This window comes from Ambystoma mexicanum, chromosome 5q, assembly GCF_040938575.1.
Source record: "Ambystoma mexicanum isolate Mex_15411 chromosome 5q, UKY_AmexF1_1, whole genome shotgun sequence".
In the NCBI taxonomy this organism is placed as follows: domain Eukaryota; kingdom Metazoa; phylum Chordata; class Amphibia; order Caudata; family Ambystomatidae; genus Ambystoma; species Ambystoma mexicanum.
Window position 1 is genome coordinate 21,337,789 of NC_090933.1, and position 18,104 is coordinate 21,355,892.

Below are 18,104 nucleotides of genomic sequence, written 5' to 3' on the forward strand. Positions count from 1 at the left end.
TGCATTTTGTTTGGTAAACCCTTGTGGAGATCGTGTTAATGTTAGTGATTTTTGTATTGATCATTAATACACACCAACCGTTCACCATACTCAACTAACCAACCCCTGGCCCACAGAACTAATAGAGACCTATGTTTACAAACAAATGCTGGAGCACATTGAAAATAAGCAACTATTGGACCAGACATAAGTAGGCTTCAAACCCATGAGAGACTCAGAGACGGCACTACTCTCTATCTGGTATGAGCTGAAGACCAACGCAGACTCTAACACGAGCTCAGCACTGATACTACTCGACCTCTGTGCAGCATTCGACACAGTCAACCATAACACTCTCGTCAAGTGACTGGAAGAAATAGGGATAGGTGACACAGTGCTGCTTTGGATTAAATCTCTCTTGTCTGAAAGAACAGAAACAGTATGGCTAAAACCATTCAAATCCACAAGGCTCCTCGTTATCCCCACTACTGTTCAACACATATATGAAGCTACTCTAAGGAAGGCATGGCATCATGAATGAAGAAAGACAGAAATGATATACAGTTCAAGCGTGTTTATTTAGCAAAGATGGGGTGGTAGAACGCATATCTAGATCGACCATCAAATAATAAATAACTCAGTCAAAGTAGTATCTTGTCAAATAAAAATGGCTTATACTAAAAAAAATATTGCCAATCTATATGCTATAACAAATGTGTGCGGGGAAAAAGGTGTATGCAAAAGAAAACAGTGTTCAAGAAAGTGTTCATCAGGATGACTAATAGTGGGGTTCTCTTCCCCACGTTTTCAGCATGAGACAAGGTGGCACTCTCAAGCTTTGGAACACTCTCTGGCTTCTTCAGCTCAATGATGCAGTTCGGGGGATAAGCCAGGGCCTTCCACGGGAAAAAAAGTCTCTTTCCAAAACAAAGGGCCTCATTCCGAGTTTGGAGGAAAGTAACTGTCCTTACCGGCATGGAGCAAATATCGTGTCCATGTAGTAAAGAGCCCGCTAATAGAGGGTTATTACGAGTTTGCGTGCACAAGCTTTGCGCCATGCAGGTAATGACATTACCGCCATGCTGTTCAAGTCCAAAAAATGGCCCTTATCGTCATCATGTAAAGCGCAGACAGCACTACCGGCATCAATTAAAACGGCATTAGCGGTCACTGCTAATAGTGGTCACCGTAGCGGTGACCGCTATCAGCAGTGACCGCTAATAACGGTCACTGTAAATAAGCGGAACCGGAAGCAGCTTTATCGCACAGGAACGGGAAAGAGCACGGCGGCCATCTTTAAAAACACAATCCATTGCCATCCTCAGCACCCAGGACCTGGAGTATATTGCTGTGTACCTACATCAAACCACAACAAACAACTATATAATGCCCAAGGCAGTGAAAAAAGGCGTCTCCCACCGAGCTCTTTAATGAAGATGAGCTCACCATGCTGGCTGAGACCCTGGCTGAGAATGCCGATGTTGTATTCGCTCACAGCCTCAAGAGGGAGGCAGTCATCAAGAAGAAGGAAATCTGGGCACTAGTCGCACAAAGAGTCAGCGCGGTAGGCAACACCCCCGCACAACTAAGGATGTCTAGAAGAGGTGGGATGACCTGCGCCTGCGAGTCAGGAACATACTGTCCTCAAACAGGAGCCAGGCCATGGCAACTGGTGGAGGAGCAAGCTCACTGATAAAGCTGAGCATTTGGGAGGTGATATGTGCCAGCATGATTGGCATAGAGGCCATCGAAGGCGTGGGTGACATGGAGTGCGGCGCCACCTCATCGGCGGAAGGAGGTGAGTGTCCTAAGAAAACACTATAATGCAAAGTCTGATGATAGTCCACCAATTTGTCTGTCTAAAGAGGCAAGCCATGCCCCAATACACACCCATTCCCAGCCTAGTTGTCCGCAGCACAGACACATGCAAATGCCTGGAGCAAGGCAATGCCATACCTGACACACACCACACTAAGATGTTAATGGCATAAGTCACACTGCACGCAGGCCACAGCAGAAATGCATGTCACATAGCATACGTCCGCCCCAACATGAGTGACCCCGACGGATGCCTGCATTATCCACCCATATAGCAAGCAACGTGATCATCCAAACTCCACTGCCTATTCCCCTCTCTTGTGTAGATGATCAATTATACAAATGTATGCATGATGCTTGTCAAACCATCACTCATGCCATCCCTCTCTTCGACCTCCACAGGCTCAGATCCTGACAACGAGGCCCGGGACTCACCCCTACAGCCGACTACACCCCGGAAGAGGGCCAGGGATGAAGGCAACAGGCTTTCCACCTCCATAGCCCCACACAAGCCACGACAGGCACCAAAGAACAAACCACCCCAGGATTCCACGGCACTGGTGCCGCCAAAGCCCATCACCACTGTACCCACAACTCATGTGACAGCTGACAGGAGACAGTTGAAGGGGCACTCTCTGCAGAGAACAGCTCGGGGAGGCGGCAGCTACAGCACCCCTGACTAATGACGATGTGCAGGGACAGGTGTGTGTGCCCGTTGAGGACGACTCCTCCAACCTACCTGCTACACCAAGTCCGGCACCATCCCCCCCGCTCACATCTGTCGACTCCAACCACGGCACCACTCCGGAGCAGTCTGGGGGGGAGTACATCCAAGGGAGCATGAGTCCCATAGAGGACCCAAATGCATTTGAGCATGACACACAAGCACCCTCCACCTCCACTGGTCTACCAGTGGGGGTGAAGCAGGCAGGGCATGCTTCGCAGCGGCAGGAGGAGCTAACTGCCCTGGTGAGACAGTTTGTCACAGACAGTGCCCAAGCAAGGCAGGAGTGGCGCGAAAACATTGCCTCCCTGAGGCAGATTATCGTGGATAGCACCGGTAGATTGTGCCAGGAGGTGTCTGCCCTGCGGCAGCTCCTCAGCCGCATTGCAGATTCAATGGAGGCTGAGCTTCCGGCCCCCCGAATGGAGCAGGCGGCCACCCCATCTTCCTCAAGCTCCACGCAAACCAGCCCTCTATGCAGGTCGGCGCGCACCCTGCGCCGCTCAGACATTCCGCCACCAGGTGCAGGGAGTGGCAGGATGTAGACTGGCCAGCCTGATGAAGGCAATAGACAATTGCTTGGACACCATGTGTGGGGAGTTGTGGGGGAGTGGGAGGGGGAGTGAGGGGGAGTTGTGGGGGGACGGAGAGGGGGGTGAGGGTGTGTGGGGGAGTTGTGGGGGAGGGCGAGGGGGGTGAGGGTGTGTATGGTGGAGGGTTAGTGCACTTTCATCTTTTTTGGACAGTTAAATACCCCAATTGTGTGAAAAAATATCTAGAGTGGACATTCCTCATTGCGCATGTGTCATTTATTCATATACAGTGCATAGTGTACACGTACTCCCACACCCAGTGCCCTCTGTCCAACTATCATGTCAACCTCTGCACTCATGTGTGTTACAAATATTGTTCAATCACTGACTGACGCACAACACGTCCCCCCTGTGCATCGCATCGCGATGATGTGCAGCCACATCTTCTTCATCCCCTTCATCATCACCAGGTGGTAGCAGTTCAATGTCAGGGGGCGGGGGCACGTTCCGTCAGATACACACATTGTGCAGCATGACACATGCCATGATGATCTTGCCCACATTCTCATGCATGTAGAGGAGTGCCCCACCCGACCGGCTAAGGCAGCAAAATCGTGCCTTCAACAGGCCAAAGGTCTGCTCGATGACCACACGGGTATGGGTATGGTTACGATTGTAGTCCTACTCATGCCCTTTCTGTGGGTTTGGGACAGGGGTGAGGAGCCACGGTTTCAAGGGATAGCCACTATCACCTGCATGGGAGGCAATAAAAGGTATATGTCAGTCGATTCATGATGGACAGCTGTAATAGTCACACATGCCTGCAGATTATCGTTGGTCACATACACATGTCCCTGGTTTATGCACACCATTTGTATGCCCTCAATGTGTCCTGTGCCATGGACTTATGGTGTGGGTTGCCTCTCCAAGATGATACACGGTGTGCACTGCCTTGATGTTGCTCATGCATTGTGGACACATACAGCTGTGTTTGTGTCAAATTTGTGATGTGTTGTGTTCTGTAAGATTTTCTGACTGGCAGCGTTGGCAGCAGGCTCTGCAATATTAGGCATGCAGCGCTGATTCTTCCCATGGTGACATGCTGCACTCCTGTGGTTGTGGCAGCCCTGTGACAGACAGTGTATTCCCTTGGTGGTTTTGTTCAATGCACTCCCATGGATGCTTGTCCTGTGTGGTGATTTGCTGGAGAGAGCAACATAGTGCATATTCACTGCATGTTGCTGGATGGGGTTACGGAGGGTGAGGTCTGCTGATGAGTGGTGCAAGTGTTGTCAGATGTGGGGTGGTTTACTGTTTTGCATGTTGTGATAGGTGTCTACCTTACTTCATTCCTATGGGATTTGGTTGTCATGTTCTGTTTGGGATGCTTTGGGGCACAGTGTTTAGTGATGTGCACATTGTGCTGTCACATGAACAATGACACCATGGTGGTGTGTGCATCTCTCCCCCCATTTCACTGCCATGTGCCTGTCATGCAACTTACCAAGCAGCCAGGCACTTCGTCCTGCATGTCGCTCCATGTGGCGTGATAGAGTGGTGTTCCGCAGGACCATTGAGTCATGAGTCGATCCGGGATATCGGGCACAACAATGTGTGATGATCCTGCTGGCGTCACATATCGTTTGCACATTGATGGAGTGGTATTGCTTGCGGTTACGGTACACCACCTCCATGGCATCCGGGACCACCAACTCCACGTGGCTGCAGTCGAGGGTGCCTATACAATTTGGCATGCTTGCCAGTGCATGGAAGCCAACTTTTGTATCAGAAATCTCATGGGCAGTCCGTGGTAGGGATATGTAGTCCCTTGTATGCTTGAGGAGGGCATCCAGCACTTGGTTCAGAATGCGGGAGAATAAGGGTTGCGATATGCCATGCATGTGCCCCACTGTGTGCTGGTAGGTGCCTGTGGCAAGGAAGTGGAGCACCGACACTACCTTCAGTAGAGGGGGGATGGCGGTGCGTATTTCAATGAGGCTGACAATGTCGTCGTGTATCATGTCCACGATGGTGGTGATGGTGTCCCGGTCCAGACGGTACAGGGTGTGGATCTGCTCAGGGGTTAGGTTGAATGGACTGGCTCTGATGCAAGGGATTGGTGGCTGTCTGCATGGTACCACTGGCTGCACTGGTGGGACTTGCTGGGCCTGTCTCACCCTCCTTCTCCTCCTGCGTCTCCTCTGTGGTGCCTGCTGTTGTTGTTGTTGTTGCTGGTGTGGCAATGCAAGCATGTCCTCCAGCCCCAGTATTGCTACTACTAGTAGAATCATTTTGGTGTGGGAAGGGGTGTGGTGTGTGGGTGTGCTCCTTTTGTGCTGGCCCAGACTCCATTGCCTGCACCTGTGCAGATTGTGTGCACCTGTGGCAGTTGGGAACACTGCACATAGCATTTTACGGGTGGTTCGCGATGCCGGTATTGCTGGCATGCCGGTATCCCCTTTTAGCATCTTCATGATGCCGGTATTTTCATGTCCGCCTGACTTGTGATGTCCTCCTGTTAGCGGCATCCCGGTATTGCCTGCCTGAAAGGCTGCATGCCTGCGCACTCGCCACTATTAGAGGCACCGTTATTAGTGGTGCTTCTAATACTGGGTTCTTAGGTCGGAATAGCCCGGAGCGGTTTGCGATGCCGGTAATCCTTTACCGGCATCGTTTTTCCATTGCCTCCAAACTTGGAATGAGGCCCAAAGTCTCTCATTTGCAGAATGCCTGGGCAGACACAAAACAAAGTTCCTTCTCTTTAAGATCTCAAAGATCTCAATGCTCATGTTCACAGTTCATACTGGGTCTCCACCGATCGGGTTCGGACTCCTTTTAGAGACAAAGGGGGTCATTACGACCCGGGCGGTAAGGGATTACCGGTACCGGTAAGGGTACCGGTACCGGTAATCCCTTACCGCCCAATTACGAGGTCCATTTGCGGGTCCCTACCATAACGGCTGGTTTCACCAGCCGTTAAGGAAGGGACCCGCAAAGAGACCTTGGAGGTTATTACGGTACCGCAATTACCGCCTTCCCCATTCCCATTGAGCCCTATGGGGCAAAAATGGGAATGGGGAAGGGCCAATGGTGAATGGGGAATTACTGCCCCGCTAACCTTGGAATGGGGCGGTAATTCCGCCATTCACCATGGTGGATTCCGGCGTCAACCATGGCGCTAATAGCGCCATGGTTAACGCCTGGGTTGTAATGACCCCCAAAGTCTCAATAGGTCTCCCTCGGTCGGGCTCGGACCCTTTTAAGCACAAAGTCTCAATAGGTCTTGCTCGTTCGGGCTTCAGACCCTTTAAGCACAATGTTCTCTTATAAGTCTCCCTCAGTTGGGCTTGGATCTTTAACAAGGGATTTCAAATTTCCTGTAGGTCGGGCTCAGACCTCTTTTAACAAGAAGCACTTGATTCCACGTAGGTCTCCCTCAGCCAGGCTCGGACCTTGCGATCACAACACTGGTAGGGTTTTCCTTCCCCTAAACATTCAATCACTTCAATTCACAGTCTTAAATGTTCGGCTAAACAGAGACTTTCGATTGGTTGTCCACTACACATCCCATAATGCACCTTTCCTTATGCTTAAATAGTGGATGTCATGCTCACAAGAAAAGTTAATATATTTTGGGCAAATTTCCGCTTCAGCCTCACATGTGTGCCGGGTTTTCCCTCACTCAGAAACTCACTGGCTGTGCGATTCTTTTTTTGTTTAAACTTTCTTTATTGTTTTACAATCAACAAGTCACCAACAGTTCCCATAATACACCCAACACATCTTCCCCTCACCCTAACCCTCCCCCCGACTCACATTGTTACAGCCAGCCATATGCAATCATTCATAATGGTTGTTGATATCACACCACAGGGGTGTCAGAGTGACACGATGCAATGCTATCATGCATCCATTTATTGTTGCTGAAGCTACCAAGGGTCCATACCGCTTTCAACATCATGGGGTGGCTTCCGGGGGTTGTGCGGACTGGGCAGAGTCTGATTGGTATTGCCTGAAGGGGGGCCAGTAGTCAAACAGGTAGCTAGTGCCTGGGAGTGATGGGGCGTTTATGGTTTCCCTTTGTTCACATATGCTCATGCTCTCCAACCACTTGGTAAATGTGAGGGAATTGGACCTCCCCCAGGCTCTTGCCACCAGGTATCTGGCTATCCCTGAGGCCTCACAGTCTCTTTTCAGTGCGGGTTCCTCCTTCAATCAAGGCAGGTAGCCAGAGTTTCGGTGAGTATTCCCGTGTCGAGACATTGCCCCTTCTATGTTTGTCAAAAATGTTTTAATATGAGGTCAGGCCCAGGCCACGTGGTAGAAATCTGCTGGAACAGTACCGCATCTTTTACAGGCAGGGGATCTCTCGGGAAAGAACCTGCTCAGGTTGAGAAGTGAGTAGTAGACTTGATGCATGAATTTGTAATGTATCAGTCTGTATCAACAGTTTAGAGATATACAGCGGGTTTGCATACCAGCAAGTTTCCATTGATCCTCACTCAGTGGTTCCCCTAGTGCTGCCTCCAGGTGTTCTTGTGAGTTTGTCTCTTCACCTCTCTTCCGTTTCTAGACAGTTTGTAAATGGCGGATACCAGTTTCCTGGAGGATAGGGGTTGAATCACATAACGTTGGGCCGGGTGCAGGTACAGGGTGTGGATCTGCTCAGGGGTGCAGGGTTGGGGCCTGCAGGAAATCTGGCCATTTGTTCCTCAGTATCCCCCTCAGTCTGTAATAGTGGAGCAGTGTGACAGCATTGTGTTCAACTCTAGATCTTAGCTCGTCCCAAAGCAAGAATAGCCCATCCTGTACCAGGTCCCCCTGGGTTTGCACTCCTAGGGTTTGAAAATGTTCTCTGAAGGACCTTTTGTGTGTGAGTGGGATCCCCACTATGTTGTATATTGGTAGCTCCGGGTTGGACCTCACCTCTCGGGACTGTGTCTCTGTTGCCCCAGATCATACACATTAGATCGTCTGGGTTGGCGATTGCTTCGGCTAGCTGGGAGGGCGGAGGATAGGGGCTAAGCAGATTCCACCCTGCTATATATTGTACCTGAACTGCCAGGTAATATAGGTTCATATCAGGGAATTCCAGGCCGCCGTGTTTATATGGGCCTGCTAGCATGTCGTACGCTATCCTAGGTTGTCTGCCGGCCCAAAGCAGTCTTGTCATCAGACTCCTGATGCAGGTCCAGTAACGGGCAGGGGGCCAAATAAGCACGTTGTTAAAGATGTATAGTAGTTTAGGTAGTATTACCATTTTAGCTAGTGCTATGCTGGCCACCTGAGAAATGGGGAGCAATATCCAGGATTCAACCTTCTGTGATGCGGACCAAAATGGCGAGTGGTCGGATAGGGTCTGGAGAGAATGGTTCCCTCTGTTACAATCCTGAGAATGGAAGTGGTGGCCATTATGTAACCGATCCTGAACGAGCTGCCGTGTACCCCAGAGTAGAATGTGTACTCGCTGACATCTGGGTGTATGCTCGCCATATGTCATGCAGTTCGAGAGGGTTAGTTGTGAGGTTGCAGATCTATCCAGCTCAAGTGTGAGTTCCAGGTTAAAATCGCTGACCCAAATAATCTCGTAGCCCGGGAAGTTGTGTATGTGTTTGGCGCATTGGTGGAAGAACTCAGGGGAGTCTGTATTGGGTGCGTATATGTTTATGAGTAAGAGTTTTGTGCAGGATAGCTCCTCATCTCTTTAACTTGCCCATGTAATCTATTATGCAGGGTACAATGGATGTAGATAAGCACCCCTCTGGAGTGCGAGGTATAGGAGGAATCGTATCTATGGATGCCCCATCCCGGTAACCTACAGAGAGGGGCACCTCGGGTCAGGTGCGTTTCTTGTAGACACAATGGGCCTCATTACAAGGTTGGAGGTAGCGTTGCCGGTAAAACTGGCAAGGCTACCTCCAAACTTGCAAGAAAGTCTGGCAACCGCGAATGAGCAATTACCGGGGTATTCCGGTCCTGCCGGACCCGGTAATTGCCCTTTCGTGGGTGCGGGAATCGGTTGATCACCATTCCTATTTGAGCCCCGTAGGGCTCAATGGGAATGGGGATGCCTGTAGCACCTGCACGGTTCATTACCATGCCGGTGCTACAGGCAAGCTGTGCTCGCGGGTGCCTTTCATTCCGCCAGGTCAGACCTGGCGGAATGAAAGGCACCCGCGAGCACAACTCGGAGTTTGCTGGTCTGGATACAACAGTACCGATAAGTTTACCGGTACCGTTGGACAAAGGTACATATCAACAGTAAAGTGGCAAAGAAACATTGCGCAATGCAATGATAGGTTGCGAAAATATGATCCGATTATCTTGTCCTATTGAGCTATGATGACCAATACCCCTGACACCGGATCTACTACGAGGGGTGTTCGGATTGTAGTGGATGCTTCAGCATCTCCCTGAAACACAGTACTTTCATTAGTGAGGTCGAAAAGATTGGAAACGGGACACACAATTTGGAACGACGACAAAGGTACTTATCAACAGTAAATACACCGTATTTAATGTACATATCGTATACCGGCGACCCCTCGGGTGGCGCGGTCTGGCCAGTTTCCAAAGACTGTCTACCTCAGTGAAAAAAACTCACTAGACAGGAAGACAATGTCCCAGGCATGGTTAAATCTTACCTCTTTTACCTGGGCGTTTGTACTTGCAAGTGCAACACTCAACCCATATCAGGACGTTTAACAATCGGGGCACGACTCACCTGATCGATCAATTCGTCTCTCAGGACGCAATTCGCCCGTATACAGGCACAATCAAGAATCGTCACGACCACATGTCTGGCACAATTTGCTATGCTTCCACGACCCTCGCATTGATGCTCTCTGGGTGCCGCTCGTCGATCAGGGATCAGCTGTGTACAGATCTGCAGAGGAGTCTCTAATCACTTCTGCAAGGGCACCCCGAACACCTTCTGATCCCGGTCCGACAGCTTCCTCCTCGACTCGTCCTTGCCTTCAACGTACGCGATGGAGAATCACACGGAGGGTCCCTGTTCGGGCGCCATTTTTGTAAGACCATATATGGAATAAAGGCACAATAACTATATACTAATGACACGCCAATCGTGAGGTTGGTTTCCTAAACAGGTCTGGTTCATTTTCAGAGTATCACAGTCCGCCGACCGAGTCTCAACGCCTCATGATGTGTGTACTCAGACACCGTGAGAGGAGAGAGAGCGAGCCGCGGTATAGCAGTCATATAAATACATAATACATCATCATTCTACAGTATTATTCAGTTTTCCCCTATACGTGACATACAAGCTAGGGTTCGGGAATTGGCAGTTATGCACATAACATCATTCAGTCTAAACATTAATATTTCTAGCCGAGGCTGCAGAGACAGTTTTCTGCTATGGGGAACACGGGGCATCAGCACAAGGAAGGCTATCATGTTCTAGCAGGAAGACATTCCAACCAAAGTTATCTGTTCGCTGTGCTCATGGGCTAAGGGTCAGACAGTTCTGAAGCAGAGAAATAACATCCTCCGTTAGTTGCATATAATTCTCATTTAACTCCCTTTTACATCAGCGCTTGCAAGATAGGCTGGCACCTGGGCGTCTGATCAGCCGTGGCTTTTGTACAGGCTGTGGCTGTTGGACACATTGGCGACAGCTACATACAACCTGGAACACCAGGTGGAAGACTTGGAAAATAGGTCTAGGTGCTCGAATATCCGAATTAAGGCTCTCCCGGAGGATCCCCAGGACAAGGATCTGCCCCAAGTGGTAAAGGGAATCTTTGCTGATCTCCTGGATGCGAAGGGGACGGCAGACATGGTCTTCGACAGCATACTCAGAGTAGGTCCCAGAAGAGCAGGCCCACGCTCTAGACCAAGAGATGTCCTGGTGGCGATGCATAGTTACGTTCTGAAGGAGCAAGTACTCTCGAAAGCCAGGAAAGCCGGCCAGATTACGTATAACGGAGTGGAGATATCACTATATCAGGACCGAGCCCAAGCAACCCTAATCAAGCAATCGGTTCCTACTGACCTACTTAAAGGAATGGTTCGGTCAGAAATATTTTTGTCCCTATGGTTCGGCCATGTGCTTTTAATCTTAATTCGATCGATCGTACAAACATTTCATATTCACCTTACCCGAGTTTTCGTCTCATGAACACAAGCAAAATTAGGCAGCAGTGCGAGGCCATCTTGTGATAATCTTATCACTTGCCGCATCGCCCTGGGTGACCTGCGTTTGCGGCACTAAATCATATCCCCTGCCCCTGAGCCTGACATCACCAAATCATTTATATTCTCCGCCTCTCTTCGTGATGTTGTTGGGCAGCGTGGCCAAACGCGCCCAGTCGTCACCTACGCGACTAGAGGCGGAACCCGGAAAACAACACACATCATCTCACAGCACGGCGCGTCACAATTAGCTAGATGAAACTGTACTTTAAGTGGAAACAACAAGACTGTACAATTGGTAAAATACATTTATTTCACATTAAATGTTTCAATAACAATCGGCGTGTGACTGAATCAATTAAATTAGAACTTTTTTCTTTGCCGGTACCGCGTACGGACAGATTGGACCTTGTCTGTCATTTAATAAATCCGCAAATGTTTATCGTGAGTGACGCCCTGTTCCTTTTGGGTACACAGGTTGTTCGTTTTGGGTAATAAATCCGCAAATGTTTATCGTGAGTCACGTGCTGTTCCTTTTGGGTACACAGGGTGTTCGTTTTGGGTAATTGAAGCACTTTGGTCGCACAGTGAGTTGCAAGGCTGTTGCTTCAACTTGGCACTAGACCACCGTAAAGGTTGTTATGTTGCTCCTAATTGCCAGTACCGCGTACGGACAGATTGGACCTTGTCTGTCGTCCCAAAATACGGTCAAGTAGATCCAGTGATTGACATGTAGCTGCAGCTGGCGGTTGAAGAAGCCATCGGTCGGGGTCTGGAATAGATGACAATCGCAGAACGGCACGATGTAACTGTTTGCAAAAGATAAAAATCGAAAAGTGTCTCAGTAGCCGATCTTTATTACAATTATTAATTTCCTTTATTAGCACAGAGGTGACACAATGTGAACCGAGAGAATACAACGTGGAACATCAAAATACTCTGCTTTTTGCTTCCGCAGATAGTGCGAATGAGAATGTTGAGCTCTAAATATGATGCGTAAACTGGGTCAATAATTCGAGGTACAAAAACAATGTAATGATTTATTAGCGTTGAGCCAGGGAGAAACGAGTGGTGGCATGCTTCTCGATGCTGGCCTGCCCCTGTTGCCTGGTAGATAGAAGTACTAGCACTTCATTGCAATATGCCAAACAGAACGAGCAAGTACAATGTCACTCATCAGTAATGGTCAGCTATTCTTATTTCAATTTGATTTGGTATGAAATCGTCTAAAGAGAAACTTGCATTCTATTCACAATTTCCATTCTCTAGGCGTAATGCAGACCGTGATTCAGAATCCTCTGTTCGTGTCAACGTTTTCTCATAAACTGAACTTACATGTAACTAAGTGCAGTTTCGGAATGGGCAACCTAATAATATCATATGTTATTACACCCCCCTTCAATTCAATCCCTTTCGGAATGGTCCCTGCCTCTCAAGGTCAAAATACAATAGAACCTTATACTGTGCGAGGGACGCGTGGGGCCTCACAGCACCCAAGTCGAAATTCAAAGCTGGTGACCTTCACTCAAAATGAACGTACATTCTTACTTTGCAAAATCCTGTGTCAACGAATCCATGATAAAATGAATTTTGAAACATGGGCTCAGGAAATAGGGGGCCGCTCGTTGTTTGTGGCGCTGCTCAGCTGTAGGTGAAATTTGGCAATAGGGCCACCACTGCTTATTTCATGGCCTCTTACCCCATGGCATGTTTTCACAGTCGGTACTTCTTGCGTGCCTAGAATGTTTTGTGGCCTATGTCTAATCCCTTTTGTAGGTCCAGCAGTTAATCAGCTTTTTTTGGAACTTTATTGCAAGTCAACTGCCAAAACCCAAATATTCTAACACACTGTTACCCATTGTTCATTAACATGAAAAATGAAGGTCCCACAGTATCTCAACTAAACTGTGAAATGTGAAAGCAATCGTAATAATTGTAATATATTTTCAAGATAAAGGACTGAGAGGATAGATTTCAAAAGACAAGATGCATACTTTATTTATACAGATTATAGAACCATTTTTTTGCAAAAATAAAAACAGACGGTAATCATTTCAACCGGGATTTGAATGATTTAACAAGCTCTGCTTTGGGTGGACATGGTACGCTGGCAATGTTTTGTGGCAATGTATGTGTGCTCTGAACAGATTTGTGCGCGATTCCATGACTATGCATCTCGAAGACATTAACAATGAGGTCTTCCACAAAATTGAATTCCATTTGATCATATACTGGCTTGAGTACCACCCATATTTTGCTTCTTTTTGTAAAGACCATATGTAGCGAAGCATCCCTAAGTTTCCTGCAGTCCTAGATTGTTCCCGGCCCACATTCTCGTTATGCACTAATACCGCTATTAAAGTCCTACATTTCATCCCCTGGATGCCAAAATGCAATCTCTTTGGCCTGTACTTTAGGCACACATTGTGGAACACCTCCAAATCTCCTGTGTGACAGAATTCTGTGAGTCCCTTCAGATCTCTTGATAGAGTTTTATCAAACACAATCTTATCAAGGGCTTTGTGTGTAGGTGAAGATGGTATCAACCACTTCTTCTTCCGTGCCTGCTGTGGGGACAAAGGGCCATATATTCACATTGGTGGAAATGTTGGTTTTCTGTCCAGTGGTGAACTTTGGAACAGTGGTGCATCAGTGAGCGCCATTTTTCCAGTAGAATTTCCACAGACTCATCACATGTTTTGGAGCTCCACCAAAGATGGTTGCTTAAAGACTGGGACCATTGCGAAATACTTTCAAAACCTATTTTTTTCCCTGCAGCTGAGATTTTGTTATTAATTGATTTGGCAACATGCCATATATCAAATTGATGTTTAATATTTGGATGCTGCTCTCTCATTGTCTTGGCTATTGAAACATGTCGAAGCCGACGAGAGAAGGCCAGGAGAAAAGGCCTCCTGTGCTCTTTGCAGCTCCGCTGCGAGCACTTCTCCGCCCCCACCAGCTGGAATCCAGATCAGCTGTTTACTTTTCTTTCTTTCGGAGCAGGCTGCTGCTCCAGCCCGCCCACGGCTGCGTGTTCAGCCAACTCAGTTCCATCTAAGATGGATGCCTGCATCTCCATGACTCCAGCTACAACAATAGGATCAGCTGGAGCCACAAAGTTCACCGCCGCAGCCCAAGGTCCTAATTTGCTACGTCGGCCCGCCCGCCCCTCCCCTCCTGCTTTAAATGGAGGGGGAGTGGGCCGGGAGGCGAAGCCGACGAGAGAAGGCCAGGAGAAAAGGCCTCCTGTGCTCTTTGCAGCTCTTCGCTGCTCGTCTGCCGTGTGCCCAACTCCGATGCCGTGCCTAGAAGGTAAGAAGCACCACCCCTGCAAGCTTCTCCCTATCCAAGGCTGTACCTCAAGGCGCATCAGGTTGCGCGCACGTACATTGCAAACCGACATCAACTCACAGCCCATCCCCACAAGCACCCGTAATACACGGCTATGCTCACGCACTGTACAACCCTCTATACTCGCTGATAAGGCCAGGCTCCCCCGCAAAACCTCAAAGCCTGCATCCACTACATGTACCACCATCACAGCGACCAACAAAGTACTTAACTCTTCGTATTACTGTACTGCCCCATAACGAATGTGACTACAAATGTGCCCACCATCCCTGAAAATGAGCCCCCCAGTGTAAAACCTGCGGTATGAAATTCTTCTACCACCATTTTGAATGCTATTGTGCCAAATGCTATGCCACGTGTCCACTACCTCTGAAAATGAGCCCCCCAGTGTAAAACCTGCGGTATGCAATTCTTCTACCACCATTTTGAATGCTATTGTGCCAAATGCTATGCCACATGTGTCCACTACCTCTGAAAATGAGCCCCCCAGTGTAAAACCTGCGGTATGCAATTCTTCTACCACCATTTTGAATGCTATTGTGCCAAATGCTATGCCACATGTGTCCACTACCTCTGAAAATGAGCCCCCCAGTGTAAAACCTGCGGTATGCAATTCTTCTACCACCATTTTGAATGCTATTGTGCCAAATGCTATGCCACATGTGTCCACTACCTCCCAAAATGAACCCCCCAGTGGCAAATCTGTGTTGTGTATCTCCCCTAACACCCAGAGCGCAGCCCCCCCTCCACCTCACCCTCTTTCATCATGAACCCCCCCCCCAGCCACTACTGAACCCCACCTGAAATGCGCCATGATTAACGCTAGGTCCATCAATGCCCATGCTCTAGACATCCACGACCTCCTAACCTCCCAGGACTTGGATCTACTCATGATCTCAGAAACATGCCTACATGAGGCCTCTGGCCCCGCGCTCTCCCTCGCCCTACCCCCTGGCTACTCCATTACTAGACAAGATCGCCTCTCCAAAGGTGGAGGTGTAGCAATTATTGCCAAAGACTGCCTCTCTATCAGAAAGGTAGAGAAATCCCTGACCAACAACAACAGCGACTACCTCCAAGTCAAAATAACCCTCTCTCCCCACTGCACCATTACTGTACACACTGTCTACTGCCCTCCAGGCCCAACAGGAGACTTTCAAGCCTCTCTCATCCACCTCCTCTCTGACAACCTCAAAAAACAGTCTAAAGCCATTCTCCTTGGGGATGTCAACCTGGGGCTCCGGGATAGCAAGGACGTAGCAGCCAAATCCCTTGACTCTGCCCTCAATGCTCTAGGCTACAAGAACACCATCCTGAGCCCAACTCACACCCAGGGCAGAACACTCGACTGTATAGCACAGCACAACTGCCCACTCATCATCACAGGAAACAATCCCACCCCATGGTCTGACCACCACATCATCACCTTTAGCATCCTCACCACTAGCTCCCCTGCTGCCCCCTCACCTCAACCGCTCCCACCCTGCCTCGCCAGAAGCTCCCGCCAGCTCACGAAGGAAAGGCTACTGCCCTTCCTCCAAGGCCCAGCCTTCAGACCATGTAAGAGGATTCAATTCAATACTACAGCTAAGTCAACGCCTCGTCTGGAATACTGAATGAAAACCCTTATTGATATAACTTTATGTCCAGTTCATGAGTTCTGGATTACTACCCCTGTATAACACCCCTCTCTTGGAATCCCCCTGACCCCACTGAGCCAAGAAGTAGTTCTGTTTTGCAAGTTTAAACGGTTTATTTGATAATTTAAACAATATATATATATCACACTTTATAATAAATTAATAATTGAATATCACACTTAATCTGAGCAGTAGTCAATAATGGATAGTCCGGCACTAGCACACTTCTTTATAATCAATGATGAGTGGTTATAGGATGGATACGATAGCAACAATACTCTTATGGTTTCAAATGGATTCAATGTGGAATGAAATGCAGTACAGAAAATAACTTGATAGGATTTCAGCAAAAGACAAGGTAATCACTTTCTTGGACAATTCACTCCCCCCCTTTATGCAATGCAAGGAAATGGAAGGAAAGCACACAGTTCTCAGAAATGCAATCAAATGTAATTCAGTTCCCCCCCCAGCAAGCTTAGAGGAAAACAGGTCGGAGTTTTAAACACAGGCCCAAAATGCTTTCATATTTGCTGGCAATGAAGAGAAAAATATGCTAAAATGCTTTTAATTCCCTCTAGAGGTTCAGAGTGAGTGGTATCTAGTTAATATTAGTCCAGGCTCACTCTAGCAATGATTCAGGGATGGTTCTTAAGAGGCAAACGAATTTTTAGCAAGGAAAGCAAGGAAGCTGCTGTTTTCACACGTGGCTGGATTTTTAACCAAATCGCAAATCGCGGTAAAATTCGCGAGTGCGAGAATCGTGATTACGGCAAACGTATAAGGAGTAGGAAGTCGGTTCTAGGCTTGTTGGAAAGGTACGATTCTAAGCTATATGAGGTAAGTTAAACCAAGTTCCTAGCACGCACGGTTCCAGAGTTATGAACGATTTTGTGAAGGTTGTTTTTCGGATTTGAAATTTTAAAAGTTTAAAGCGACAGGTTACAGCTTTTAGGCAGTTCTGGTTGGATTAAAATAGATTGAATTATATTATTTTAACTAAGAGATTGGTTCTGCACAGTTCTGCTAGGTACTCACAATATATTTTTGAATTAGGCCTCGCCACGGATCTGGTCAGGTTTTGGACTGGACTCCGGTCTGGTCTGGGTCTCTTCACAGTGATCTGGGTCAGCTCTCTGGTTCTGCTAACAGCGGTCTGGGTCAGCTCTGCTCTGCTGGTCTAGCCTCTCTGGATTCTGGATACTGCTCTGCTTTCTAGGTACTGCTACAGGTTCTGGAGATTGATGGATTTGAAGTCTGGATCTCTGGATGTGAAGTCGTCGATCAGCATGCTCCGCAACAAATGGAATTGAATGTCTCTATCTGTCCTGACTGTCTGCTTTTATGTGTTTTGAAAGTGGGTGTGTGTGCAGCATCACTAGCCAGCCCCTCTTTCAACTTGTCATTGGCCCAATTCTCCCCTCTCCCATGATTGGGGAAGGAACTGTGAGTCAGAGTGATGCTGTAGGTTTTATGGGTCAGGGGATCCTCCCCTGGTCAGTTTGCCCACAAATCTATGTTTGATTCAAAATGCACATTTCTCAAATACATAGTGGTTTGTCATTGCATGTACATATTACCTATCACATGAGGTAGTCTCTGTCCCAAATCTGCTCTTCCTAGGAGCTTGGGTTTAAAAATGGCAACATATTTCACTTTTTAGTCGGATTACCAATATTGGATTTTTCCCCACATTTACACAGATGTGCCCATGGTGTGTGGGCATTAGGTGGTGGAGTGTCAGATTTTTAACATACATACATTTAGAGTAATATCCTCTTTTCCGCTAAAACCCCCCTGAACATACCACCGGGTCCTACCAAGTCTTCAAATGTGCACAGAAAAATCAGAAGAATAATGATATCACTTATAAAATTTTCACAAGTCCGCTCTATGAATGATCCA